The sequence below is a fragment of the Mesoplodon bidens genome (assembly GCF_964165515.1).
Source record: "Mesoplodon bidens genome assembly, contig: HAP1_SCAFFOLD_179, whole genome shotgun sequence".
Lineage (NCBI taxonomy): Eukaryota > Metazoa > Chordata > Mammalia > Artiodactyla > Ziphiidae > Mesoplodon > Mesoplodon bidens.
Window position 1 is genome coordinate 400,195 of NW_027671490.1, and position 17,019 is coordinate 417,213.

Here is a 17,019-nt window from a genome sequence, read left to right on the forward strand (position 1 = left end):
AGTCCATTTCTCTGGCCCCAGTGAATTGTGTGGTGATGGGCACACGACATGAAACAGTCCATTAGGAATGAATTCCATGACTTTGGACTAAAACTGTTGGGAAGAGAAGCTGTCTTTCTCCCAGGGTTACTAACCAGGTGCAGTATTTCTGGGGCTATCTTTAATCCCACTATTAGAGGATCTTTGAAGAAGGAAGCCAATATAGAGAAAACCAGACCCAAGGAATGGAGAAAGAAATTCTTATGTCCCTTTAAAAAGCCTGATCCGGGCTTCCCTGGTGGCGCAGTGGTTGAGAGTCTGCCTGCCGATGCAGGGGACATGGGTTCGTGCCCCGGTCTGGGAGGATTCCACATGCCGCGGAGCGGCTTGGCCCGTGAGCCATGGCCACTGAGCCCGTTCGTCCGGAGCCTGTGCTCCACAACGGGAGAGGCCACAACAGTGAGAGGCCCGCGTAGCAAAAAAACAAAAAACAAAAAAGCCTGATCCAACTGTGTCTGAAGCTGATATCAGGCTACACGTGTACCTTAGAACATACACAATTTCTGTCCTTCACTAAAAAGGACTACTGATTAAAATACTCACATGTGCAAAGATTCTGAAAAATACAAATTTCTGGTTTCCAAGGGTTTACAATAGATCAGAAAGAATAAAATAGAATCATATCAAGTTAGCATTACTCTTCAAAAGTATGCTATTTTTTCTCTCTATCCCTGAAATTATTCAGGATTGTTTGCATATATTCCTTTCTTCCAAGATAGATTGCAGAGAAGAGAGCCTGGTCTTCTATTCACCTCCTTTTTCTTAATATCTAGCAAAGTGCTTGTACATGGAAAATAGTCGATAAATTTTTATTGAATTTATCTGAAAAGACAACTAATGGTACTCAGGGATTTATGGTAAATGCCAAATGAGTAGTTTAGATCATGACATCCTATTTTATGTTAAATCACATTTTTTGTCCTCTGGGCCAGGTCTTCATTCAGATTGCTACCACTAGATAATCTGTGTTTTGTTTTGCTTTCTTGAGCAAAGCCATGGCTCAATACTAGACAGAGGCAGCTTTGTGGGGATAGAAGAAGGGGAATTGAGAAAGCCTCCAGGGATTTATGTTTTACAAGGAATATGCTCCATTATCAAAATAATGTTAAATTATCTTGTTCACTTAACTTTAAATTGATAAACCATAAAATTTTAATGAGGAAAAGAGAGAGGAAGATTCACTCCCAATAATCAAAAGTATATGCAATAATAACATCTTGATCATAATCATTGTTTTTGACCTTTCCTAGCTCAAATAACTCAGCCACTTTTACATAGTTGCAGTGTAGAACCATTTTGTCACTAGTTAATTAGAACCAAATGCCCTGACAAGGTCTGATTCTTTCTTTATTCTCAGAGCTGTGAATCTTTTTTCTTCCTGGACCAAACTAAAGTGAACTTCGTTCCTGTCTGATATTTATCCAGCTTCAAAAGTGGAAGCACCTGAAGCTACTTTGTTCAAGGTAAGTGAACTAGATATCTGCAGTTAATATTTGTTTCTTTTAAATTTTAATCGATACAGGCATGTGTGGTCTTATATGAGGATGCATATAAAACAATGCTCAAAACAATGCTTTTATTACAGTAGCTAAGATTCACAGAAGGAACTGAAAATGCATGAGTGATATTCAACACCTCTATCTTTTTCTCTTGGGTTATGTCATTCTATAGGATGAAATAATGATGGTTAAAGTTTAATTCGTTTCTATGTTTTTTTTAACAACTTTATTGGAGTATAATTGCTTCACAGTGGTGTGCTAGTTTCTGCTCTATAACAAAGTGAATCAGCTATACGTACACATATATCCCCATATCTCCTCCCTCTTGCGTCTCCCTCCCACCCTCCCTTCCCCACCCCTCTAGGTGGTCACAAAGCACTGAGCTGATCTCCCTGTGCTATGCGGCTGCTTCCCACTAGCTATCTATTTGACATTTGATAGTGTATATATGTCCATGCCACACTCTCACTTCACCCAGCTTACCCTTCTCCCTCCCTGTGTCCTCAAGTCCATTCTCTACGTCTGTGTCTTTATTCCTGTCCTGCTCCTAGGTTCTTCAGAACCTTTTTTTTTTTTTTTAGATTCCATATATATGTGTTAGCATATGGTATTTGTTTTTCTCTTTCTGACTTACTTCACTCTGTATGACAGACTCTAAGTCCATCCACCTCACTACAAATAACTCAATTTCGTTTCTTTTTATGGCTGAGTAATATTCCATTGTATATATGTGCCACATCTTCTTTATCCACTCATCTGTCGATGGACACTTAGGTCACTTCCATGTCCTGGCTATTGTAAATAGAGCTGCAATGAACATTGTGGTACATGACTCTTTTTGAATTATGGTTTTCTCAGGGTATATGCCCAGTAGTGGGATTGCTGGGCCATATGGTAGTTCTATTTTTCGTTTTTTAAGGAATCTCCATACTGTTCTCCATAGTGGCTGTATCAATTTACATTCCCACCAACAGTGCAAGAAGATTCCCTTTTCTCCACACCCTCTCCAGCATTTCTTGTTTCTAGATTGTTTGATGATGGCCCCTCTGACTGGTGTGAGGTGATAGGTCATTGTAGTTTTGATTTGCATTTCTCTAATGATTAGTGATGTTGAGCATCCTTTCATGTGTTTGTTGGCAATCTGTATATCTTCTTTGGAGAAATGTCTATTTAGGTCTTCTCATTTTTGGATGGGGTTGTTTTTTTGATATTGAGCTGCATGAGCTGCTTGTAAACTTTGGAGATTAATCCTTTGTCAGTTGCTTCAAATATTGGCAAATATTTTCTCCCATTCTGAGGGTTGTCTTTTCATCTTGTTTATGGTTTCCTTTGCTGTGCAAAAGCTTTTAAGTTTCATTAGGTCTCATTTGTTTATTTTTGTTTTTATTTCCATTTGTCTAGGAGGTGGGTCAGAAAGGTTCTTGCTGTGATTTATGTCATAGAGTGTTCTGCCTAGGTTTTCCTCCCTTTCTATGGTTTTATTAGATAACTAACATCATAGGTTTTTCATGAGACGGACCCCTGAAATAAGTTTGAATTTCAGCACCGCCATTTGTCAGAGCTGTTAATTGTAGACAAGTCACTTACCTTTGCCAGCCTGTTTTCTCATCTGTTCCTCATGGAGTTGCTGTGAGGACCAAGTATTCTAATGTACGTGAGGTCAAAGGACAATGGTAGTAGTAGCAAGAGCTACAGATTAGCTGGAGTGGTAATTCTGTACAAGCTTTCCCTATATCCTCCCTAGGAAACTTGATGTAAAGGCAATTCCATTTTTCCCCAATGTTGAATGGGCCATATGGCTGGCTAGGTCCCCTCTTTCTTCACATTCCGCCTGTGTCCCTCAGGGATGTGTATGCGGTTGAACTGGTATCCTTCCAGGATGGAGGGAAACTGTTCTTCAGTTCAGGGTACACCTCTAGGAGACATGAGAATGACAAATAATAAAAAAGAACCAGCCCCAAATGCTATCAAATTGTGAGTACAAAACTAATGTTGGTTTTCATGTCGCTGAATTTTTTGTTAAAGGAATTAAATTCTAACAAAACTAGCTTTGGTCAAAGAAGTTGACCCAATTTCATACAAGAAATAAGGATGTTACTGGGAATTGAACAGTTTATTGCTAGAATAATAAAGACGACAAGAGGAAGAATTATGGTCTCTTTTGTTCTCTCTTGAATCCCAGCTAGTAAAGTTGTGCCTGGACTATAAGAGGTGCTCAGTATATAATTATTGAATAAATGAGTGAATGCTGCTAAAAAAAAATAACAGGTGGACTTGGGCTGATTTTTAAGCATGATAAGTGTGCCATGTAAAATAAACTAGATAGAAGCAACATAGTTAAGCCAGGAAGCTGAAATTCCTCTTCTCTGAAGATCTCTAAGAGTAGGTTCAACTCCCATTTCTCCAAGATCCTGTCAGTTTACCTTTTGAAAAGAGGATAGGCCAGATATATTCTGAGGTTGAAAGGCTCTAGAACTCTCATGGGAAGTTCCACATATGTGTGAAAGGTCTTTCGTCATCTTGGAACTTGGAGAGCTTTGCCAGGCACCACAAATATTTATCCACAGTTAGTCTTTTACCCCCAATCATGCCTTAAGACAGATTTTCCTGCTACAGATCCATTTTGCTTCTGACACTCTTTTGTTGCAAGCCACCAGTTACCTGTGTGTGCAGGTGATAATGACCCCAGTGATATTTATTCATAGTTCACTTTTCCTTCACAGAAAGCAGGAAACAGTTCCTCATTAGTATCTGGGCCATATGTAAATAGCTGAATGACATTGTTGCTTTCTGTCCGCAAAGGAGAGAAATTTTGCTCAGGGTTTCACAGATAATACTGATTTTTTTGTGTCCCAGATCATGTTCAGGATATCATCATACATTGTGGTTCTACTTTCCTTTTGAAAATAATGTAGTAGATCAAAGTACTTATTTCTTTTATGTGAATAATGCTTTATTCATTTAAACTCCTAATATGAAACAAGAATATTTATTAAAAGATTTCATGGAAATTTGGGGTAGAAAACAGTGCTCCTTTTATAAGCAATTGGAAATCAAATGGTAATTATTTTGAGAAAGAACTTTCTTATTACCATGGTGGGCTACTGACAATTGTTTAGGATAAGGTAACTAATAATTAAGTGACTATATTTGTTGCCCAAATCTCTGAAAATGGACAGGTTTCATGTTAAATGGTCTAATGTATATGAAGCCAAAGCACAATTTTTGTTGTTTTTCTGGTTTGATTACTTAATAGATACAGTACCAGAAACAAACCACAGCCTAGAAGCCCCCATCATAGCTAGAATACGTCTCAGGAAGACATAATTGGAAGATAAGTTTGAACCAATGAAACCCACAGAGCAGAAAGATACCATTACTGATTTAAAGATCATATATCTTATACACTTTAAGATAAAGTTGATGAATCTGAAGGACCCAGATCAGTAAAACCAATTTAGTCACATTGCATATGTAAAGAAAAGACAATGGGTCTAGTGAAACTAAGATAACTAACATAACAAAAGACTTCAGTGCTCTCTAGTTTGCTTTGAAGGTATAATTTATGAAGATGCTTTAAGGTCATATGTAATACAAATGACAGTATTTCTAGAGATATATTTGTGCTCGGTAGGATTCATGAGTAATAATGCCTGGAGCACTCCAACAAAGGTAGTTGCATGAATTAATGGAGCAATCTGGGCATCAGTCCAATAAAAATGTTGGCTGAATGCTTCCTTGGGGGGAAAAGATGCTGAGAACAGGATAGTTATAAGCAATTGATGCGGGTTAAATAGAACATCTTCCTTACTCTTTTCAGCTTGCTTCTGAACTAAGTCAGCTGTGTGTCTTTGAGAGAGGAAGAAGAAGACTTTAAGGGGCAAGTTTACTTTAATGCAGAGTCAATTTTCAAGTAACGTACTTCTTTTTGGGTAGACTGACCTGAGTATGAAAACCCAGGCTTACTAGCAAGCCCTTAGTTATAAAGTCTCTGCATTTAATGCTGATATCTCAGATTTATGCTGCACACTTCCTATAAGATCAAAATACAATATGTAATTCTCAATTTCAATGCAACTACATATTTGAATAAATTTATTTTGTGTTGGGAACAGTGGGAAGAAATGGAATCAGTTAACCAGGTCTAATAGGAAGAGTTCCCTTCTCTCTTGGCTTGAGGTCTTCCATGGGGACATAAAGAAATAAAAACTCTAGGCTCATAAGAACTTCTGTGTCCCACTTGCCAATCAAAAATAGAAGGCAACTGGTTGTCTTTAAGTGATTGGTAGTGGGCATGGAAGAAAAGAGCATGCTGTGGAATAGCTGGGCTGGGTGGAGTGTCACATGCTTTTTAGAATTGGTCTGAAGGTCACTCTCTCCATTTATAGCCATGGAATGGATGGAGACCAAATTCAGTGTCAGAATGTTTGAAATCCATCCTTATTCTATAACTTTCTAGCCATGTTACTCAGGGCAGGTGGCTTAACTTCTCTGAGGAGAAGTTTAACTTTTTAAATTTACACAATTGGAAAAATAAAACTCTCCTCTGTGTCTTACAATCATTTCCTGAGACGCTATTGAAATAATGTATGCAGATGTGTTTTGCTGGTTGAGGAGAACTATGCCATTGTGAAGTGTGGACATTATTATTCTGTCTAATGGAAAGCTCCCTGAGGGTTTATACCGTTCATAAACCTCTTCCAGCTGCCTACTTTATTCCCCAAACCCTCCTCCTTTGGCTCTTCTTGTTGTTCTAATTACATCCAGGAGGACAACTCCATTAGGAATTAATGAGCTTGAGTACCTTCATTTGCCATCTGCTCCCCTCCCCCTTTTAACAAATGAAGGTGTGTCTCAGCCTCAAGACCTTATGTTGACTGTAGCCAGGCAGATGTAGCCAGCGTGATTCAGATGAGAAAGATTCTTTATTCCATGGTACCAAGGTCACATTTGGATTTGGTGCTGCTTTTGGAAGCCAGATGGCGACTGGAAGGTGAGAAGAGCCTCTGTTTAGAGCCCTGCTATGGAACACACTGGCCCCACTGGCATTCATTTATTCAAGCAGGCATTTATTCATTCAATTAACATTTACTGTGTCTGTTATATGCCAGACACTGTGCTAGATGGCAAGGATATAAAGTTGAATGAGACGGACTCTTTTCCTTGAATTGCTCACAGCCTACTGGAGGAGATAAATACATGTATCCAGGTAACTATAGTGCAATATTTGATGTGCTCTAATAGTCCTATAGCACTGAGTCTAGGTTCAGATATAGGGAAAGTTAGAAGAGCTGAATTGCTCTCACAATTGGGGCTTTTCAGAGAAAGGACTGTCTTCTCAGTTGCCTCCATGTCTATTAGCAAAAGGAACTGGTTTGTGGACCAGTAAGTATCTAGTTGATAACCCCCAATTGCACATCTCTCTTTTCCTTTATTCCTGTGTCTGCTGTGTCCAGTTTGGGAATCACCTAGGACATAACTGCAATACTGGAAAGATTTGCAAATGTAGAGAATAATAATCTCCCCATCTCTATTTATAATAACTGTGTACCATCTATTGTTTAATGAAGAGGGTGGTAATTAGGGTCCTAATAGATAACAGATGGCACACAAAACTGTTACAAGGGTGTGAGTACAGCCCCATAGGAGGGATTGTGCAGGAATCTGGGGCTAGGAGCAGCTGAGCTGAGACAATCTCTATGTCCAAAGGGAAGAAGAGAGGGATCAGTTTCAGGACCCCAGCAGAAAAAGGACCCCTGGAGAATTGGTCTTCTTGAGAGGTACAGTAACCTTCAGTAAAAGGTCATAGTTAGCCCACTTGGAGGCTATCTAGCAGGGAGAAAGCCAGGGAAACAAATCCCCTGCCTTCACTTTCCTCCTCCCTCCCTCCCTCACATCTCTCTGATGCTCTCCATGGCCCAGACCCAGCTAGAAGTCTCAGGGGCTGGGATCCTGTCAACCTCACCCTTCCAGTTCACCAGAGAAGGGTGGAGAGGGGACCTGGGAGGGCAAACAGAAGATAACCACCCAGGAGAGATCAGGATCCTCACCTGTAACATGACTGTGTAAGAATGTAGACTTGCCTGCCCCCAAAAGTTATGTTAATTATGTATATATGCATATATATATGTGTGTGTGTGTGTATATATATAACATAACTTTTTATGCACATTTTATTATGCCTATATATACACATATATATGCACATATATACATGTGTGTTTTCTTAAAATAATAGCACACAAGTTCTGTACAGTAAGTCCCCTACATACAAACCTTCAAGTTGTGAACTTTCAAAGATGCAAACATGCATTCTCATGTCCAATCACGTAAGTTCAAGTGTCTGGGGTAAATTGTCACGTGCATGCATCTTCTACGAGTGGTTGTGCTTTTGTGTAGTTTACAGAACTGTATAGAGGACAGTAGTACAGTATCTTTATTTCAAGCCCAGGCTGTCCAGAAGCAAGCGTAAAAGCATAGGTAAAGTAGCTGGTACTACTGTACTTTTCAGAGTACTGTACTGTAAGATTAAAAATGTTTTCTTTATTTTTTCTGTTTGTTTTGTATGTATTATTTGTGTGAAAAGTATTATAAACCTATTTCAGTCCCGTACTATATAGCCGAGTTGTTAGTTGGGTACCTAGGCTAACTTTGTTGGATTTGCAAACAATTTGGACTTAAGGAACGCGTTCTCGGAATGGAACTCATTTGTATGTAGGGGACTTATTGTTTAACTTTCTTACTTGAGATGCTTTACCAAACACTCTTTTTCTTTCCTTTTTTAAAATACTTTCTTAGTTATGGAAAATGTCAAACACACACATACATAATAAATCCCTAGATGCCCATTATTTTGCTTTAGTACTTATCAATTCATGACCAATCTTGTTTCATCATGCTCGCGTCCAATCTTCATAATCCTATGATTTTGAAATACATCCCATGTTTGGCTTTTGTTAGGCCAAAGGCATGTTAAAGCTATTTTTTAAAATGAATCCCCTTTCTCAATCACAAATTAAGCATATATTTTTAAGAGCTGAATCATAGGCAGTAATTAATATATTTTAAAAGGTCAGTCAGCCTCTCTTAACCCTAGATTGTTTTAAAATGATAAATGATTGCAAAACACAATGAATAACATGATTTATATAACTGTTTACTGTGTTATAGTTTAAAAATACTGGCTTATACCTTTTTTTTTACCTCTTTTTCTTTTCATTGTTTGGTAGTTAACTAAATTCCTAAATGACGATTTCTTCCGTTTTATTTATCCCCCACCCCTATATTGGGAACCTATCATGGGGTACCATTCAGTATATAGAACATTGTTCCCCTCTGATTTGTAATGTCCCATCTTCCATATATCAGATTTCAATACATGCATGGGCCTGTGTTGGGCAGCTCTTTTTATTCTGTTGGTTTATTATTTTTTAAATCATTGTGCCAACATCATACTTTATAATATACTATAAAGTATCACTTTATAATAATTCTTCATATCTGGCGTTTGGAGTCTTTGGACGTATCCTAGCCTTTCTTGGCCCGCTCTTCCATATAAATAGGTTCAGCTTGTCAAACTCCATGGGGAAAAAATCCTATTGGTCTATGGCAGTTGATTTCTAAAATGATCTGAACTACAAAACATATTTGTTGAGAACTTTGAAAGTTTTCTAGAAGTTTATGAACTGAAGGCTTCATGAGGCTTAAGACAAGCAGGAATAAAATATGATTTTCTCTTTGTGCATGTGAAGGCTTGATTAAAAGAAAAAGAATATATTTTTGTAATATTTGTGTGTCAAGCATAGGATCCATATCTTTTTGTTTAATGTAGTTTTCTACTCACTTTAAGATCTTTCTTTGCAATATGGGCTCTCAGTGACTAAAAAGGCAAGGTTGAGAAGAAATGAGAAATGATTGACAGAAGATCTCAAGAGCTCAATGGTCTCAAAAAATATGCAACATGGACCCAAGGGGCGATGCATAGAAGGAATATATTAATTGGCTGGTGATTTGAAGATATTAATGATGAAGACCATGGCTGCAATACAGCTGAGTCACCAGTCATTTAAAAATGTAGGATCTGAATGCTTAGGAATTGTATTAGTTATCTGTTTGCTGAGTAACAAATGAGTGGCTTAAAACAACCCAGGTTTTATGGGTCCGGAGTCCAGGCACTGGGTCCTGTGCTTGGGGTCTCACCAGGCTCTGATAAACGTGTTGGGTGGACCACATTTTCATGTGGACATCAGCCTGGGGGGGAATGCACTTCCATGCTCATTCAGGTCGTTGGCAGAATTCATATCCTGGTTGCTCCAAGACTGGGGTCCCCAGCTTTTTGCTGATTGTCACTGGAGGCCACCCCAGATCCTAGAGGCAATGCAGTTCCTCCCTGTGGGCTTCTTCGGTGTGGCTGCTTGCTTCAGCCAGCAAGGAGGGTCTCTGGCCTGTAGAAGGCCCGGTGCCTCTTTTATGAGCTTTCACCTGATTAAGGCCACACAGGATAATCTCCTTTTTGATTTACCCTTTTGACTTGGGACCTTTATAACATCTGCCAAACCCCTTCACCTTTGCCATACTCAATTGTTTAGAAAAAAGTCACAGGTCCTGTCTATGCTCAGAGGGAGGTGGTGATCATACAAGGTGTCAACACCAGGCGAACAGAGTCATAGGGCCACGCTAGAGGCTCTTTGCATAGGGCTAAAATAAAATGGCAGAAAAATTGTCATCTGTGGTCACAGTTCTGGCCACCTGGTTCTTTAAAAGGAAAGGGCGTTTCTGGGATGAGACCTGCAGAGGCAGAGGTGTTAGGGTGATGTGGGTGCAGCCCGTTTTGCCTTGTGTTTGTGAGAAGCAGAAGGAACACACATTGGCCTCCCCGAGCTTTCAGGGTATCTGTGCTGTAGGGCTTGGGAGCTTGCTGTGGGCTGTCTCCCCTTCAGAGCAGTAGATGTGGGGACGCAGCCACGTGGCTCTGACGGGCAGGCAACACGGATCTCCTTGCAGTCAGCAGCCCAGGAAAGAGTTAAGCCTTGGCTTTTGTTCCTGAGCTAGGAGATTTTGATTAGATGCTTAATTGCTATTGGAACCTCGTGTGTAGGGTACACGCTTAGCGACCTGAGACAGTCAGAGACCGAATTTAGTACCTACTCTTAGGCCTGCTCCCAAGGACGAGAAGAAAAGGAGTTGTGAGGTACATTGTTGGCACAAACGCTGGGTGAACAATCACCTTCCTGGCCCAGCAGCAGTTTCCTGGTGCAGGTGATTCTGTGGCATTTGTGCTGTACAGCTCCCTTCACCTTTCTGGCCCCAGCCTGCAAAAAAATTCTGGCACAGCAGGGAATTAGTGCCTAATGGCAAGAGAAAAGGAAATTAGCATTTCCTAACAGCTAACCAAACACAAAAGCGTCCCCCAGCCTTGCACGGAACACCTCTGACCATCCATCCCTCTATGGCCAAGCCCTGCACCTTACAATTTGTGCTTAATTATACAGGAAAAGAGAAATCTGTTTCTCTGGGAGAGCCTCTGAGAACCTGTTGGGGAAAGCTTTCAATTTTAATTACAGAAGAAATACTGGCTGAGGCAATGGTGAAAAGGAATTACCTTTCCTTTTCTTCTGATTTTGCAAAACAGCTGGCAGCAGACACTGGCACATAGAAGGTGTGTAGGAAATGTGGGTCCAATAACTGAATAAATATGTGAATGAAAAAACAACTGTGAAACACTTACACAAGAATATTCTTCTTTCAAAAGAATAATGAAAAATAATTTCATTCAATAAGAGTCATTCTTAGTTACTGATACATGACTCAGTAGTTCCCATTCAATTTAAAATGTTCCATTTTTTTCTGATACTTAACAAGTCATTAATTGAATGTTGCTCACTTTTAAGGCCAATCTGTGAGACATTATTTATCCTGTCTACTCTAAAGTTCCAGCATCAACTCAGGCGGGGCTTCACCATGTACTGATCATGGGACCTTGGCCTCTCATTGCCTCAGTTTTCTCATTTGTAACATGGGTATAATAATAGGCTTAATTCATAGGCCTATGAGGAGGAAAACCTCATATATATTTGTGTGTGTCTATATATATGTATTTAAACAGTGTCTTAGAATAGTGTCTGGCACATGATAAGCATTACAGAGTATTGACTGCTGCTACTAGTACTGTTATTATGAGAACTAGCTGTTGAGAATAATCCTTCATATACTGGTTTATTCCACTCAAGATAAAGGAAACTAATAGAATATTAGAAATCAGATTAAACACAGAAAGCCAGTAAAATATACCAAGACAGAAGATGATGAGAGTGTAAAAGCATAGAAGAAAAAAAAACGGTTTTTGTTTTTGTTTTTCTTTTTTAAAGAAGGAAAAAGCCTAGAAATAGGACAAAAACTATTCGTTGGCTATACTGACATGGAGATCGCTGGTGACCTCCATAAGTAAAATTTCAGGACAGTGGGAAAAGAGATTACGGTTAGAGAAGTCAGATGGATGTAACTTATAGAATAAATGGGACGTGAGGAAATGGAAACAATATATGAAGATAACAATTTTGAAAAGCTCAGACATGAATTGGCTAAAGAAGTTATGCAGGGATTAGGGGAGGAGGGAGGCTTTCATGTTGCACGTATAGTTTTTACCATTTTAAGTTGGAGTTACTAGTCTAGAATGAGGTTGAATTTTGGCAAGAATCATTCATAAGGAGTAGATGGGTTGTAGAAAATGCAGTGCTGTGAAGTACTTGAGAAGATGAGAGGAAATGAAATGCTATCTGTAGTGCACATGGACTTTTAACTTTAACTCCTGTAGTAAAAGGGAATACAAAGATCAACGCAAATGCTAATGGATTAATGGATTTGGCAGTGGACTATTTACTGACTTCTGTGTTCTTAATGAGTTATGAAGCACCTCACCGGCTCAGAATGAAGGAAGTAGAGAGGATGGAGGAACATTTGAGGAGGGCAGGTAAAGCTTCTCAGAAAATAGTCCTTAAGGAGAATTAGAAAGAACGTACTATAAGTCAGAGCACTATTTCCAGTCTTGAAAATCCATTTGAAGCTGGTGATTATTAATTTATTGGAATACCAATTTGCCCTGCCACATGATTTTTCTCCAGCTACCTGGATATAAGTTACACAGAGGCAGAAGAGAGTGAGAGATAACAATCGAGAGAAAATACAATTAGTATTTTTTTTACCTTTTTCTACTTCCCCGCTCCAACTCTGGGGAGCCTTCATGGACATGGCTGCCCTCCCAGCCTCCAGCAGCACTCTGTTATCAAAGAATTCAAAGAAATGGAACATAGGTTTCCAACTTATTAATTTAGCAAAATGAAAAATTTTATATAATGTCTTCTGTTGGCAAAGATGTTTGCAATATAATTTGGTTCCATCTTTTGACAAGTAATTTGGCAATGTCTAGCAAGATAAAAATGTTAATAGCTTTTTACACATTAATTCTAATTCTAGATGCTTATGCCAATAAATACTTTATAATCCAGAAAATTATTATATAAAGATGCTCATTGTCATGTCACTTGCAATAACAAAAAATTAGAAACACCTTTAATTGTTAACAGTAGGAAAACAGTTTAGGAAATTATATCCACTTAGTAGAAAATTACACAGTTACTATAGTATAATTACAAGATGATGGAGCAAAATAGAATAATGCTTAATAAAGAAAGAATGAAGAAAGCTGACCTAAAATTGTGTCTTCCTTATGACAGTAATTATGTAAACATATAAATATTTATTAAAACTTAAAACCAAAATAAGGTTTTAAAAGCTCTGTACCAGTAATGGGGATTTTATGTTTCTTTCAAAATATTTTTTAACATAACTCTTATAATTTTGTTTTTTCTACTCCTTTTCTTAAGAATTTCTGATTATTACCTCATTTTTCATTTCATAGTTTCAAATAAAGTCAGCAATTTTATCATCAGAGAAGATTAGACTTATTTGACAGTTCATAATTCCAAGTTATTTGGTTTAAAAAGACCATATACACTTGTAGGTGCTTTCAAAATAAAATTTCGAGAATTTTTTTTTTTTTTTTGCTCAGTCTTTCCTAGTATGGAGATTAAGCAAACTACCTAAAATTGCTAGCCATTCTTTTTTCATTTTTGGCATTTTATTCAGTTATTCACAGAAATGATAACCAATGAGTCTGCAGTTGCCTCTGCCAATTTCTTACATCCTCTATTATCCACAATATGAAACCATACTAATATGAATGCTTCCAGTATTTTCAGAGCTCTTTAGTTATTATACTTGAGCATTCTGTATGAAGTATCTTATGTAAGTGTAAAATTTAGACTCAACTTCTGGAAGCTTTTCATTTCTTAGTTCAAAAGTGAGAGATGCTTAATCCAGCCATATGATTAACAATTACTTGTAGAGTAAGAAGCTCCTAAATTATTGTTTTATGGATACCTGGCAGTTTTCTTGCCATTTCTCAGAAGTTCTCTATTAAACACATTCTCTCCCTCTCTCTCTCTATCTCTCTCTCTCTCTCTCTCTCTCTCTCTCACACACACACACACACACACAGTGATTAAAAGCACAGACTTTGGCATTATGAAGTCTAAGGTTCAATTTCCAGTTCTGTAGTTTCTGGGCCACTTCACTTTAGGCAAGTAACCTAATGTCTCTGAACCTTGTTATTTTCATCTGTAAAATGGACATTATAATCATATCAGACAATCCTCAAAACATCCGTAATGATTTTAGAGTTTCAGAGTCAGGTACAAGCAGGCACTCAGTAAATGGCTAGTGCTTTTATCACTTTATTATTATTTAGGTCTTGATTTTCCTTGAGTCTGTGAGTCCCCATAATGAAACGTAATTTCCAGTAGATTAACACCTGTTTTCACCAAAAATTTTAACTGAGTTCATTACTTTCTGTGCAACCCAGATTAGTTTTCTGCCTTTTTTTCTGTGCCGTACGTAGGTGTTCAATAGATTTATTTAATAAATGTATGAATGCATGAATGCATAGATGAATTTTTAAATGCTTCTTTTTGAGAAGGTAGAACAAATGTGACACAGTAGAACAGATAAGAAAATAGTCCATGGAAAAAATGGCAAAGTCACATATGTGCCCAGGGCCAGCTTAAGAAGAATTGCGTTTTTTTTTTAAGGGAAAATGTGTTGAATAGCTTATTTTAATTATTTTTAAAAGTTAAGTACAGGGACTTCCCTGGCGGTCCAGTGGTTAAGACTTCGCCTTCCAATGCAGGGGGTGTGTGTTCAATCCCTAGTCGGGGAGCTATGATCCCACATGCCTCGCAGCCAAAGTACAAAAACATAAAACTGAAGGAGTATTGTAACAAATTCAATAAAGACTTTAAAAAGTGGTCCACATCAAAAGAAAAGTTAAGTACAAAAATTTGCTGATGATTTACATATTTAGCACCAATAAAATAATGTGAGATTAGCTGTACTAAAACGGAATGTTGAGCTACATTCGCATTAAGTGACATCATATAGTCTAATTTTGTGGAAAACTTCTGAGATGGCTGATAAAAAGTAAGATGGTGAGTGACCTTTGAGCAGAAAAAGACAGAAAGAGAAATGGCCTTTTCTACATTCTATTGTGCCTCTAAGTAAAATGCTTGGTCATCTAGCTACAAAGCTATATGTCATTTGGCTTTAGGCACCTACTGTGATTTACCTTGTGAAGATCAGATTTTGCCATGGAGAGGATTTGTAAAAGTATCACACATTCCAGTACCATTGGCAACCACAGCTACCAAAAACGCTAATTTAACTTGATGAACCTAATGTCAGATGATAGTATCACTTCTTGTGGGTGTTTTCGGAAAAGGTGGGTAGGAAATGTATAAAAGTGAATACTTTGTTGACTGAAATAACAATTCATCATTTTGAAAACATTAAATACATTAAAGTTGTTATAGCATCAGGCGTTAATATTTCACTGTACTTTAGACATTGCCTACAATCAACGTTTTCTGCCCTTTGAAACAGAATCATGCTTGTGGTATGCATTAATCATATATAAGATTAAACAGTGAAAAGAAATTCAGCCTTTAAAGACAATTTGCTTTGATTTATTCAGTGGGTTCTTCCAAAAAGTTAATACCAAGAATTATTGCTTGTTGCATTGGAGTTACAAATTCTTTCAGGGTTACTTAGTATTTTCTTTAATATGAGTATCAAGGAAGGTAAAGCAAATTTACATATTTTTTAGGAAATACAGGCACATACTCATAAAACAAGAAACACGATGTTTTTATAGACTTTATTTTTTAGAAATGTTTTAATTTTACAGAAAAATTGAGAAGATAGTATAAAGTGTTTCCATATACACTATACCCATTTCCCTCTATGATGATCCACTTATATTAGTATGTTACATTGTTACAATCAATTAAGAAATATTGATGCATTTTCATTTATTATAGCCCATCCATTAGTCCAGTTCCTTAGTTTTTACCTAATGTCCTTTTTCTATTCCAGGATTTCATCCAAAACATCACATTACCTTTAGTTGCCATGTTTCCTTAGGCTCCTCTTGGGTTTGATAACTTCTCATATTTTTCTTGGATGACCTTGACAATTTTGAGTAGTTAGTTTTTTGTAGGATGCCCACTACTAGAATTTGTTTGATGCATTTTTCATGATAATATTGGGATTATGTGTTTTAGGGAGGAAGACCACAGAGAAGAAGGGTCATTCTGTCAGATCACATCAAGTGTACAAAGTATCAATATGCATTTTGAATGCTGAGGTCGACCTTGATCACCAGGCTGAGGTAGTGTTTTTCAGGTTTCTCCATCGTAAGATTACTGTTTTCCCATTTTCATGCTGTACTTTTTGGAAGGAAGTCAATATGCTCAGCCCACAACTAAGGAATAGGGAGTTATGCTTCAGATGGAGTACTACATAAACTATTTGGAATTCCTTTGCACTGGAGATTTATCTATTCTCCTGCATTTATTTATGTATCCAATTATTTATTTATATCAGAAGAACTCATGGATTTTTGTTTTATACTTTGGGTTATAATCTAATTCTACTTTAGTTACTTTGTTCCTCAAATTGCTCTAGTCCTGACTCTTGTGAACTCTTTTCAGTTGGCTCTTGTGCCACTCTGAGGTATCCCCATCCTGTATTTTTTTTTTTGAACTTCCTTACTTTCTGACACTATAAGATGGTCTTGTCTATAAATCTTGTATATTTACTGCCCTAGTCCTAGAATCAGCTATTTCTTCAAGGATAACTAGGTCTTTTTAGTGGAGAACGGTATTAGACAGCAGGATCTGGGTGTGGGGTGTGCTAATTGCTGCTTGGATGTCATTGCTTCTAGATCTTCTCAGCTGACAGAGCAAAGAGATAATATGTGTGTACATGACCCACGTATAGGCACATATCTATAAGTATCTCTCTACATAACCATGTGTATTAAGGTAATATGAAGCAATATTAAGCTAAACATGAACGTATATTGATGTTT

General features: G+C 37.7%; 1 long non-coding RNA gene across 2 annotated transcripts in view; it reads left to right on the top strand.

Annotated features, from left to right (window-relative positions):
* Positions 1-1,326: 1,326 nt before the first annotated feature.
* The window catches only part of LOC308611300, a 43,369-nt gene continuing 27,676 nt past the window's right edge, over positions 1,327-17,019 (top strand). For both annotated transcript variants that reach the window (XR_014014830.1, XR_014014831.1), the window contains exon 1: positions 1,327-1,502. This is a non-coding gene — a long non-coding RNA (uncharacterized lncRNA). The remainder of the gene's footprint in view (positions 1,503-17,019) is intronic.